General features: G+C 41.9%; 1 protein-coding gene across 5 annotated transcripts in view; it reads right to left on the reverse strand.

Moving 5' to 3' along the window:
- The window catches only part of ZDHHC6 (zinc finger DHHC-type palmitoyltransferase 6), a 762,509-nt gene that overhangs the window by 119,081 nt on the left and 630,213 nt on the right, over positions 1–13,215 (reverse strand). The gene's annotated exons all lie outside the window — the stretch shown is intronic.

The raw sequence follows: 13,215 nt of genomic DNA on the forward strand, positions 1-13,215 counted from the left end.
GTGCAGCATTTCCATGGAGAGAAGCTGAAAAGGCGTTTCACTGAGGACCCAGTATGAGTCCATTCAGAGGGAGCATACAGCAGCATGCAACCCCACATGCTACATATAAAATGGAGAAGAGTTTTAACCACCAAAAAGAATACTGCTCCAAAATGGGCAAATACACAAGGATACAGAAAAACTAGCCAATAATAGTTACAATTTTTTTATGAAGACATAATTATTTCAGACATTTGAGTTTGGTGACACTGCACTTTTAGGAAATAAGCAATAAAGACATAAAAGAAAACAATGTGCATTTTTTTTCATTCATGTATTCAGCTTTCATTATCAATAGACCTCTTTTACATACCCAAAATACATTACAGTTAAAACTGTTCAAAGTGTTGCCCCAAGCTTGTCATATCAAATGCAGCCTCAGCATACAATTTTTTGCAAGTAATTATAGCCACATTCTTTGACACAATATCAATAAACAATTTTCAAGCTAGTACAGCAGACTCTCCAGGCTTGGAGTTGTTACACAGTTCTACAGAAGGTTGTTGACCTACAGACATAAAGTCACTATCATGCTCCTACCCCCAAGTCCTGAAACACTCCATTCACAGCCTCATTTACATACAAAATTGCTTTCAATGGTTCAGCGGAGGAACGCAAACATTTCATACAGATTTTATTATTCTGATTTACTTTATTCGTTGTTCTACATAAGCTTTATAGAACTCCAATGAAATCATATCTATGTCGAAAAAAGTAAAAGTCAAATTACTGGGTAAGGACTCCACCCCCACAAAAAAGAAGCACTTGTGAGACATGTTTCCCATTTATACTTTCAAAAAGCCGCTGCTTACAAGAAGGCAACAGTCCACACTGCTCAGTAACAATTTCAAAGTGTAAACTGTAATTTATGATGCTCTTTAGTCTGCTAATACCATACATGTTAATGCCATTAATTCTAAAATATGCTCTTCTGGTCTTAAGCCAGGTGTCAAACACACTGCTGGCTACTGCACATTTTGGTGAAGACCGGCTGAAAAGAACAGTTATTCCACAAAAGACAATTTCTGCAGTATGCAACAATTTCAATAACATTTCCACTAGGGAGAAGGTTTTTGCTTAATCGATTCCTCATCTAACTCGTATCTATGTAAATCTGGATGATTACACTGGACAAAAACCAGGAGACTGAAAGCTTTCTTCCCCCTTTTTTTTATTTTACAGTACATGTAATATTCACATCCAGTCTTTGCATTCATTTTCGTTCTTACTTATAGAAATAAATGATAGTGGAAATGAGGGCTAAGAAGTAGGCAGGGGCATGGAGCTGCATGCACCAAACATATCATGCAATACTGCAACCAATTTAATACCAGCTACTTAAAGGACCTCTATGGGTTATTGTTGTTGTGTCGTTCGGCTTTTCCAGGTTAGGGGTCGCCACAGTGGAACTCCGGTCCGCTAATGATTGGTAGTTGATTTTTACGTGCCGAGTTACCAGCCCTGACGCACAACCTTCAACAAAGGTACGCCCATTCACGCATGTCTACACGCAGAAGACGCTCTAGTTGAGAGTAGAACCGGACAGCGTCTGACTGTGAGGCGACAACGCTACCGCAGCACCACCACCGCGGATTCTAAAGGACCTCTATGGGTAAATGACAAAAAACATTTTTTTATCTTGCCATGAATTACTGCACCTCCCAAAGCTTCCTACAGGAAACTAAGTACTAATTCCTATTTGTATTTACTATTTTTCTATCCTCGTCTCCCCTAATGGGGCAGACATTCCGACTCTTTGAAAAGCCAAATCTGTCCCATAATGCACTTTTGAGAGTAAAGATTGTGATAAAAAGTAGCCCTACCATGTGTTCTCATTCACTTGGAATGGAACACATGAAAAAAATGCCAATTTTGAGAGTCTGCAGATCATGTGTTATTAACTGGTCTGCACTAAGTTGTTCCTACTGATGTACACACATTCTCTGGAAGAAGCTTGGAAAAGTGTCAACAAAATTACTGAAATAAGGAAGACTTTTTATAAAGAGCAGTTTTGCAAGTTACAGTTCCAGGCCAAGTTACACTTCCCATTTCCCATCCTTCAATAAGCTAGAACAGTCTCATAATTCCAGCTTGGCTAGATTCAACTAGTCAATTCTACATGACAACAGACATCAAACAAAATCACAGCCTGGGGTGCCAAGTAAAACTGTTCCCTCATATGTCTCTTTACTTCGAAATAGCATTTTCCGAGAATTATTTCTATAAAAGCAGACAGATCAGTCCAGGGTTTAGGCTAATCTATCAATTTCTTAAAATGTACATAGTAAAATATTCGAGTTGAATTGTATTCAGTATGTATTATGTATAAATATATATATATATATATATATATATATATATATATATATGTAGAAAGAGAGATAGAGAGAGAGAGAGAGAAAGAGAGAGAGACCATGGTACCTGTAAAATTCAAATGCACACATAAATGTCAACAGCTGACAAGACAAAAAGAAAAATACACAAGAGTTTTAAATACACATGTACATTCATTTATGGTACTGGTTCTTTCAAATGAATCACATTTCACTAAATCAATGTGGGCTGAACAAAACTGACATTCTCATCTGAAATAAATCACACTTGACTGAATCATGACTGAGTGAAAATTATAAGGCCTATACAGTGTCAGTGTTGTGTTTTATGTTTGAATGGAAGCAGTGACTTTTTTCTTCACTTCATTGCTGTGTTACTTCAGAATTAGTATATTTAAGTAAGGGGGTCTGTGGGGCAAATACCTCCCAAGCAGTCACCTTCAATCTTGTGACAAAAATCTGCTTGTCACCTATAAACCTTACCAAAACTGAGTTCAAAGGCTATACTCACACTGTGTAGCAAAAATATGGAATATAATCCTTGCACCAATAAGGGCAATCAGGGTTGCCAGACGTCCCTATTTGGGCGGGACTGTCCCGAGATCAGCAGCCTGATCCCGAGTCCCGCACTGCCGGTTTAAATCCATATACCAGCATACGGGCCAATCAAAAATCGCTAAACACGGAGCTTCTTGTGTTTAATGCGGAAGTTCTGCATTAAACACAAGAAGCTCCGTGGTTAGCAATTTTTGATTGGCCCGTATGCCGGTATACGGGCCAATCAAAACATCGCAAAACAGAGCTACTTCTGTGTAATGCGGAACAGTTGTTTTTTTTTTTTAGTCTGCACTTACAGTGAAGATCTTTTTTTTTTTTTTTTTTTTAAGTCTTGACTTTGTCCCTACCTGGCCAGTCGGAAATCTGGCAACCCTGAGGGCAATACATACCATTCATTTATTTAAGCTGCAACTAGAACAATGCCTCTCTGACTCCTGGCTTTGCACTTGCTGCTCTCCCGTTTAAAACGTTAGCTCCTTCTCCTCCAATACCTATAGACATCCTCTCTCTCCTTTTCATTTCTCTTGCTTGTAATTTTGCTTTTACTCGTTATTTATCCTGCCTCCCATATCTACTCCAAGTATTTCTTCTAACAAATATTTGTTCTCACTCATCCCTCCCGTCGTTTCCTACTCCTTATCAGCTACTTGAATTTTTCTAGTTTTACATTGCTTTATGAGTAAGTACTGAACTGTCCAACTTATAAGATCAGCATGTTTCAGTGCTACATGACACTGTATTCATCTTGTTTTATTGATGGTGTGTGTGTATTATACAGGTAATACGTGCATTTATAATTTATTTCACCCTAGATATCCACATCCCGCCCCCACCCCCCATTAGGGAAACCACCGTAAAAAAACTTCTCCAAAGCCAACTTGACACTTCTTAAGAAAGAAGTGGCAAACTTCATGACACCCATGCAGACGGACAATAGAGGTACGACTGCTGAATCCTACACAAATGCACTTTATAAGCACTTACATGAGTGCATGGTATGTGCTATCCTGAACAGAACCAAGATGCTATCCTCCAAAAACAAGAAGCCAATCTGGTGGTCCTCTGCTATAAACAAACTCTACAACAGAAGAAAGAAACTTGTTTAAAAAAAAAAAAAAAAAAGAGTAAAATCCTATGACTGGAGTAGCTCCCTTATCAGCTTCAGTAAGAAGCTGAGATCCCTCAAAATCCTCCAAAGCTAATTACGAAGACAACCACAAAGCATTCTATAGCTATGTCAAGAATCTCAATGGCAACACTCAGATCTGCTCTGAGTTACAGCACAATGGCACTAAATATAAAGAACCAAATGATATTGCCAACATCCTGGCAGATAACTTTACCCCCGTCACCCCCTAGAGGGCCCATCTCTATACCAAAAGAATGCAAAGTTCATGTAATCATGGCTGCACAGGTAAAAAAACACACTCTCCAAAGCCAAGAACACAGCATCCATGGGACCTGATAATATCCCAGGCTGCGTTCTATAAGAACTACAGAACGAACTGGCACCCCACCTAAGTACCATGTTCAATCATAGTCTCACCTCTGGCTTTGTGCCCACTGAATGGTGCACTGAGATGGTTATCCCACTCCACAAAGGGGGAGTCAAGACGGACATCAGGAACTACCGCCCCATTAGCCTGACAAGCCTGGTCTGCAAGGCCATGGAATGTATCATCATGGAACTCAAACAAAGACATTGGTAATCGTTAAACTCTGGACCCCACCCAGTTCGGGTTTGTAAAAGGCAGATCATGTCTCCTAAACCTGATAGACTTCTTTGAAGCAGTCACCAAAGCCATAGATGAGGGTAAGGTGGTTCACACAGCTTATCTAGATCTCGCCAAGGCTTTTGACACCATCCCCCACTCTGGAATTATAGATAAACTCACTAAACTAGGTATAAATCCCTATGTCACAAGATGGGTTGCCAACTAGCTCACGGACAGAACCCACTGTGAAAGTAGCAAACTCCAAATCCGACTTCAGACCAGTGCCAAATGGAGTACCACAGAGTTCAGTTCTGGGTCCTCTCCTGTTTGGTACCTACTTCTCTGAAAGACAGATGACTGCAAACTGGGAGCTATAAGCGAAACTCCTAATGATGTGGGCATCCTACAAAAGGGCCTCACTGAGACAAAGCCATGGCCTGAAACTAAATGCCAAAAAGTGCATTGTCATCCCCTTTGGTAAAAACTCTGTACCCATGAACTACGGCATAGGTGGTAGTCGACTTAACACAAAGTGTGATAAGAGACCCTGGGACACAGATGGACAGTAGTCTCCCCTTTGATATTTACATCGCCACAGTGGTCAGAAAATCCTTCTACGTGGCACACCTCATCACAAAAGATTTCTCATCCAGGAAAAAAAGAGGCCATTGCTCCCCTCTACTCATTAGACCCATTATAGAGTACAGTACCCTTTTGGTATGTACCTCACAAGACATCTACAACAACTGGAGAGGCCACAGAAATACCTCACAAAGCAGATTACTGGCCTCAAACAGATGCCCTACGCAGACAGTCTCAAAAAAACTCCAGCTTTACTCCGTCGCATATCGCCTACTCAGAGGTGATCTCTGCCTAACATACAAAGCTATGTCAAACCCAGAGCTGTTGGACATGCTCCACTTAAAGAAATCCTAATCCCTCCAAGCTACAATGCTGTAGGGACCTAAGCCTTATCACCACAATAAACAGAACATGCTGAAGGGATAGATTCCTGTCCCAGAGACTTCCCATACTCTAGAAAAGACTACCTATCTATATCAAACAGAGCTCCTCATGAGCACTGTTCAAGAAAAATCTTGATGATTGGATGGGAAATAGGAAATTCACCCCGGGGATCACTTCTGTGGCTCTGCTCGACAGGGCCACAGGAAAATAATTTTCTTGGGAGATGAAGCCAGGGTACCTTTTTGGCTAGGCTTATATAGGCCCTAGGGCCAATAGCCTAGTACCTACCTATTAATCAATGTATTTACAGTATATTGTAATATGATGCCAGTTTTAACCTATGTATATGTATTTTCTGTTCTTTTATTTGTTTAGCTTTTCATCCCAGGCCTCGGCAGAAAATAAAATAAAATTACAGTCTCTTAAAAGTTCACTATCTAAATCTCAATGCTTGTGGTTCAGTGACTTGAATGGGTGCATGATCTGATGGATCCTAACCCGGATAGACAACTGTCCATAACCCTCTCCTTGCTCAGTGTGGTGAATGGGACATCGGTGTGTGTCACAATGGAGTCTCCTACGACCAAAATATTGGACTGTGAGGTTGTCTGACCTACAGGCTTAGACAGTGAAACACTGTGAGATGTGGCTGAATGTGTCATCGTGGGTGTTATGCCAGTAATGTGTTTGGAGTTTGCTGAAGTTACTGAGAAGGTTTAAAGCCACAGACAGCACACCAGCAGAGGAGGGCTATTAATGTCTCTCACACATTTAGATCAGCTACTGCACAGAAAGAGACAAGGGTGGAGGTGTCTCTATTTACACACACTTCAAGGTGGGTCAGGCAATATGATGTTCTTGAGCTTCTCCACAAACAATTCACAATAATCAAAACTGTGAAAAGTACAGTTTTGTACCTACCATAAATGTAGATGTTCGAGTGTACACCCTGCTGCAGTCATCACACTTGGGTTATCCTGTCGTCAGGCGGTCCCGCAGTCGGCCGGAATTCCAAAGTCTTGGTCCGGCGTCGGTTGCTGTCACTTCTTCCCTGACGTCAGTGCGCCAGGGGTATATATAATGCATCCAACGCCATTTTCTTCAGTTCTTCTTGCCCCAGATGTCAGGTGCCTCCAAAAAGGTGGTCAGTAATTAGTACCAAATTAAGTAATTTTAGCACAAACACAAAGTCCCTCCAGCTATAAGCAAATACATCAGGAAGGTATTGTAGAGATTTATCCAGTTAGATCAGAGGGGATGGAGGGAGGGTAACCTGGACTGCAGCAGGGTGTACACTCGAACATCTACACTTATGGTAGGTACAAAACTGTACTATGTTCATCGTGTTACCCTGTTGCAGTCATCACACTTGGGTAGAATCCCAAAGCTAAGGATGGGTGGAGGAGTTATTGAGGGTTAGAGGAGGCTAGAAGCCAGCTGTAGTCTTAGAGTAAAGTGGTAAGTGATACTGCTTGGTAAAGGTGTGTACTGAACTCCAAGTTGCAGCTTCCAAAATCTCCTTGGTTGGAACCCCCCTAAGGAAGGTTGTAGATGTAGCTGTTGCCCTGGTAGAGTGGGGCCTAATGGTAGCAGGAACTGGTTTTCCATGATGGGTATAGCAAAAACGAATGCAATGTCCTATCCATTTGGAAATGGTTTGTTTTGATATAGCCTTCCCTTGTGAATCTGTAGCATAGGATACAAAGAGCTGGTCAGATTTTCTGAAAGCCTTAGTTTTATCCAAGTAGTAATGAAGTTGCCTGTGAATGTCCAAGGAATGCAGGAGTCTTTCTCCTTTGTTCTGTGGATTTGGGAAGAAGGTGGGTAAGTGGATGGTTTGATTTAAAGCCACACTGGAAACCACCTTAGGCATGAAGGAAGGATTAGTTCATAGAGAAACTCTGTCTTGATGGAAAATGAGGAAAGGTTCCACTGCCATTAGTGCCTGCAGCTCTGAAACTCTTCTAGCTGAAGTTATTGCTAGCAGCAGGGCAGTCTTCCATGATAGAAACTGTAGATCTGCAGAGAAAGCTGGTTCAAAGGGAGGTAGCGTAAGTTTTTCCAGAACAAAATTGAGGTCCCATGTTGGTGTAGGTGCTCTCCTGGGGGGCCTAAAGTTTTTTGCCCCTCTGAGGAACTGCCTTAGAAGTGGATGCGAAAATAAGGGTGGATCCGTGTTGTAGTGGGCTGAAATAGATGATGCATGGATTTTAATGGAAGAAAAAGAAAGTCCTTTGTGCAACATCTCAGTTAAATACTGTAGAATCTGAGGCATGTGAGGCCGAAGTGTGTTTTGGCCTTTAGTTTGGTTCCAGGCACAAAACCTTTTCCATTTGTCCGAATAGGCCTTCCTGGTGCTGGGCCTCCTAGCTTCCAGAATAACATCCGTAACTGCTTGGGAAAGAGGAGCTGGCTGGATGCTTAGGTGATTTGCCATGCAGCCAGATTTAAGGTTTTGAGCTGGCTGCGAAGAAATTGTTTTGCTGTGTGAGCAAATTGGCAATTTGTGGTAAAATCCAAGGTGGGCCCTGGGCCATATTCCTCAATAGTGGGTACCAATGCTGGCGTGGCCAGTCTGGGGCTATGAGTATCAGTCGTGGTCTCTCCTTTCTGACTTTCAGAAGCACCTTTGTGAGGAGAAGCAATGGAGGGAAGGCATATACTGTCAGGTTTTTCCAACTGAATGAAAGTGCGTCTAATTTCCAAGCTTGATGGTGAAGTGTCCTTGTACAAAATTTTGTTAGTTGATAGTTTTGAGGACTGGCAAACAGGTCTATGTCTGGAAGGCCCCATTTCTGAGTTATCATTGCAAATACTTGTGGATCCAGTTTCCACTCATGGGGATTCATGATGTTTCTGCTGAGGTCGTCTGCCAATGTGTTCTTTTTTCCTGGCAGGAATTGAGCTTGTAACTGAACTTGGTAAGCCAGAGCTGTGTTCCACAAGGTCATTGCTTGCTGCATAGAGGGTAGGAGTGTGTACCCCCTTGTTTGTTTATGTACCACATTACTGTGGTGTTGTCTGTCCTTACTGTAAGTTGTCCTGGATGTAATAGATTCTTGAAGGCTGTCAGAGCATTCTGTACAGCTAGCATCTCTTTTTGATTGATGTGCAGATTCCTTTGATCTGCAGTCCATACGCCTTGAACGCACTGTCCTGCCATGTGTGCCCTCCAGGCGTAGTCCGATGCATCTGTTGTCATAGTTTGCCTGGCTGGGGGCAAGGTGAAAGGCTGATCCTTGTTGAGGTGACATGCCTGTGACCACCATAGAAACTCCTGTTGTAGGCAGGGAATGAGAGATATCATTATGTCCAAGCTGTGGCTGTGTTGAGACCATACGCTTTTTAGGTACCACTGTAATTTCCTCATATGCAGCTTCGCAAATGGTATTACTAGTATGCAAGATGCCATGAAGCCCAAGGGCTGCAGAATTTTTCTTGCAGGTAGTTGGGTCTTTGTTGCCATTGTTTTGAAATATTGAGTCAGTTGCAGTTGTTTGTCTGGCGTCAGATAAGCCTTCTGGGCCGTTGTATTCAAGCTAGCACCCAGGAATGTCATATTTTGTGAGGGTACTAGTTTTGATTTCTTTTCGTTTACTGTGTACCCCAGGCAACTTGGAAGATGTTTTACAAAAGCCAGATGTTGTAAGAGGATGTCCTTGCTTTCTGCTTGGATGAGGCAGTCGTCCAGGTATGGGTATATTTGAATTCCTCTGTCTGCAGTATGCAATTACTGGTGCCAGGCATTTTGTGAAGACCCTGGGCGCAGTAGATAAGCCAAAGGGCAGTGCAGAGAATTGGTAATGGGTTGAACCTGTAATGAAACTAAGGTATCTTCTGCAACTTTGTCTGATAGGGACATGCAGGTATGCCTCCTTGAGGTCCAAAGTTACTAGTCATGCTTTCTTGCCCAACATGGGAAGAAGCTGCTGTAGTGGTAGCATCTTGAATTTGGGTACTTGTAAGAAGGTGTTTAGAATTGAAAGGTCCAGAATTGGTATCCAGGCATTGTCCTTTCTGGGAACTAGAAAAAGTCGAGTAAAATCCTTGGCCTTGCTCTCGAGTAGGTACCAGTTGAATGGCTCTCATGTCCATGAGAGCTGTAATTTGTTTTTGTGCCTCTGCTCATTGATTCTGTGGCAGGTTTGGCATTCCTCTTTTCATTGGCAAGGTGTGAAAGTGGAATCTGTATCCTCGTAAAATTATGTCTAGGACCCATTTGTCCTTTGTGACAATGTGCCAGTTGTCTGAAAAAAGTGCGAGTTTTCCTCCCAAGGGAGCTGCCAAGAGAGTGTTGCTTGGCCAGATGAGGTGCAAGTCATTGAGTTTGCCTTCTGGTAGTTTGGGACCTGTCTTCTCCTCCCTTCTGTGTTGCAGTGCCCCATTGTCAAGGTTTGTACTGGGCTTGTGGTTGTCCTCTGCCTCTTGGACGTCTGTATTTACCCCTCTGTGGTCTGTCAGTAGCTGGAAAGGACCAATTTTTTGTTGGCCAATTTCTGCTGAAATGAGGGGGCTGTACTTGTATGAAAATCTTTGACTGTCTGCATAGATTTTGCCTTATCCTCCATTTTCTTTAAGACTTCTTCTGCTTTAACTCCAAAAAGAACATCCTGCTGTAAGGGAGCATCTAGAAGCTTTGCTTTAACATAATCAGGCAGAGTTTGTTCCTTTAACCAAGCATGCCTACGTATAACAGACCCAGTGACAGCTGCTCTGCAGGAAGCCTCTAAAGAATCAAACCCACGTTGTAAAGTATGTTTGCCCACCTGTTCAGTTGCATGCAACAGATCCTGCATTTCTTTCAATTCAGACTGATGAGGGAGTGTGCTAATTTTTTGTTTTAACTGAGACATTAGAAATTGCTGATATTTTAGCATGTGAAATTGGCAATTTAGTGCCCTCATAGCTAGAGTGGCTGAGGTGTAAACCTTTTTCCCCCATCTGTCTAGTCCTCTGGAGTCCCTTTTCAGAGGGTACAGGATTTTTTGCCATAGAAGCCTTAGCCCCTTTGGGACCCTGGGAGATAGTCTCTGGATCAGCAACAGGGCTTTTATAAAGGAATTTGTGGGAATCAGGTACTCTATAGTATCTGTCAGGTTTGGCTGGAGCAGGAGGCAGAGAATCTGGGTTCAAACTGGATTCTAAGTAAACATCATCCACAATGTCTAAAACTGGGGGGATGGCAAGTGGTATGTGCTGGGGGAGTAAAAGAAACTCACTGAGCCTTTTCTTTGAGTCAGAGTAGTCCTGACCTTCCCAGTGAAATGTTCCCTCATAGTGTGTAAAGTTTCCCCAAAGGAGTAGTCTTCAGGAGGAGAAGATGAGGGAATAGAATCCTCAGCATCAGAATCTTCATAAGGGGAGAAGGAGTAATCTTGGTCCTCAGAGGAGCCTGTGGAAACAGACACTTGTTCAGAGGAGGCATAATCTTCCTCTTGTCTAGGCCTTTTGTCGGGTGGGGGTTGGGAACCCCTGATTAAAGAGATCAAATCTTCAGCCATTTTGAGCATCTGTTTCTTAGGCATGGAGCCTTGAACTGGAGACTGAAGTGCAGTCTTTTTAGGTTTAATAGGAGTCTTAGTCTTAGGATACGTTTTTATGGTGAGCGTCGTCGGTCTGAAGACGCCTTCAGAAACCGAAGGTGTTTCTGCAGCACCAACATCTTTTTCAGCAGTGTCATCGGTAGGTGTTAAACAAAATGGCTGTGTCGGCCTAGTACTCTGCGCCAAAAGCTCCGAAGTGGTCTCGGTTTCCAGATCTGCCGTAGTCAGGGGCTGCGTCAGAGCCTCACCGGAGACCGGACCAGTCGAGGCCTCGGAGTCTGGCTTGGGTCTAGGCTGCCTGTCCTTATCCTTGCGTTTTTTTGTGCACGCCGGTAGTCGGTTGCTCCGACGGCATAGTGTAGTTAAATTTTCTACCGTGTCGTGTGAAATCAAAGCATCTTTTTATAGTACGCTTATTAAACCTAGCACAAAAACGACAACCAGTGAAGTCGTGGTCTGGGCCTAGGCAAGGTATGCAGAAAGAATGAAAATCCTTATGAGGTATTTGCTTCCCACAAGAAATAAAATTGTTAACTTTTTCTGACATCGGTCTGAGGCAAGAAAAGTTTCCCCAACGGGGTACTTAGTTTTATTGAAGACTTCGGATCTGAAATTCGACTTTGAAAATCTCAGGAGTCGGCTGACCGGCACTTGCGAACTGCTTCTGCTTCGGGCACCGCATGGCAAGAAAGACTGAGAAAATGGCACTGGATGCATTATATATATCCCTGGCGCACTGACGTCAGGGAAGAAGCGACAGCAACCGACGCCGGACCAAGACTTTGGAATTCTGGCCAACTGCGGGACCGCCTGATGACAAGATAACCCAAGTGTGATGACTGCAGCAGGGTAACACGATGAACATCTGCATGTTTGGCAAATCCAATGTTCAGTAAAATCAAGTCATAGTTTTTCTAGGTCTAACAAATGAGCACTGGGCAAAAGAACTGCCCCCACTCACTATATATATATATATATATATATATATATATATACACATATACATACATACATATATATGTGTATATATATATATATATATATATATATATATATATATATATATATATATACACACACATACATATATATATATATATATATATATATATAAATAAAAAAATATATATATATATATATATATATATATATATATATATACATATAGATAGATATATATATAACATATATATATATATATATATATACATATAGATAGATATTTATATAACATATATATATATATGTGTGTGTGTGTGTGTGTGCACATACATATAAACATATACACGTAGTTTGACATATATGTATATATATATATATATATATAAATATATATATATATATTTATATATATACAGACACACACACACACACACACACACACATTTGTCGTGTAGTTGCAAATGGCAAATCTGGTAGATATACACATACATATTTATATTGTGCATTTGGAGCAGCAGTGGTGCAGAGGTAGTGTTGTCGCATCCCAGCAAGACATTCTCCCATTCGATTCAAGGCTGGAGTGCCTTCTGTGTGGAGTCTGCATGTCCTCCCCGTGGTCAAGTGGCGTTCTAAAGACATGCGTGAATGGGCGTTCCTTCGTTGAAGGTTGGGTGTCGGGCTGGCACCTCAGCACTGTAAAAATCTACTGCCAATCATTAGCAGACTGGAGTTCCGCTGTGGCGACCCCTAACCGGGAAAAGCAGAAAGACGAACAAAAATTTATATTGTGCATTTATGTATATTGATATCAGCTTCCCAAAAACTAAAATCATGTGCTATTTACAGTTGTGAAAGTCATCTTTTTAAATTTTGATATATGGGGGGGTGCATTCCTGATGCAATCTGCACTCCATCTGTCACAGATTTCTGCATGTCTAGTAACATTATGATGAGATCTCAGTGGGACGTAGTTTCCAATAGGTAGGAATAGGAGTCCTGAGCTGACATCCATCAATCATTTTAATTTACCAAAGCCATTATAGCAGTGTTTTGCAGAGAGGTGGGAAAAGCCTAAAAGCAGACTGTTATGTTGTGTGGTGTGGGTGGCTGTGTTTTTTT

This window comes from Protopterus annectens, chromosome 14.part0, assembly GCF_019279795.1.
Source record: "Protopterus annectens isolate FY-2018-M chromosome 14.part0, PAN1.0, whole genome shotgun sequence".
In the NCBI taxonomy this organism is placed as follows: Eukaryota; Metazoa; Chordata; order Ceratodontiformes; family Protopteridae; genus Protopterus; species Protopterus annectens.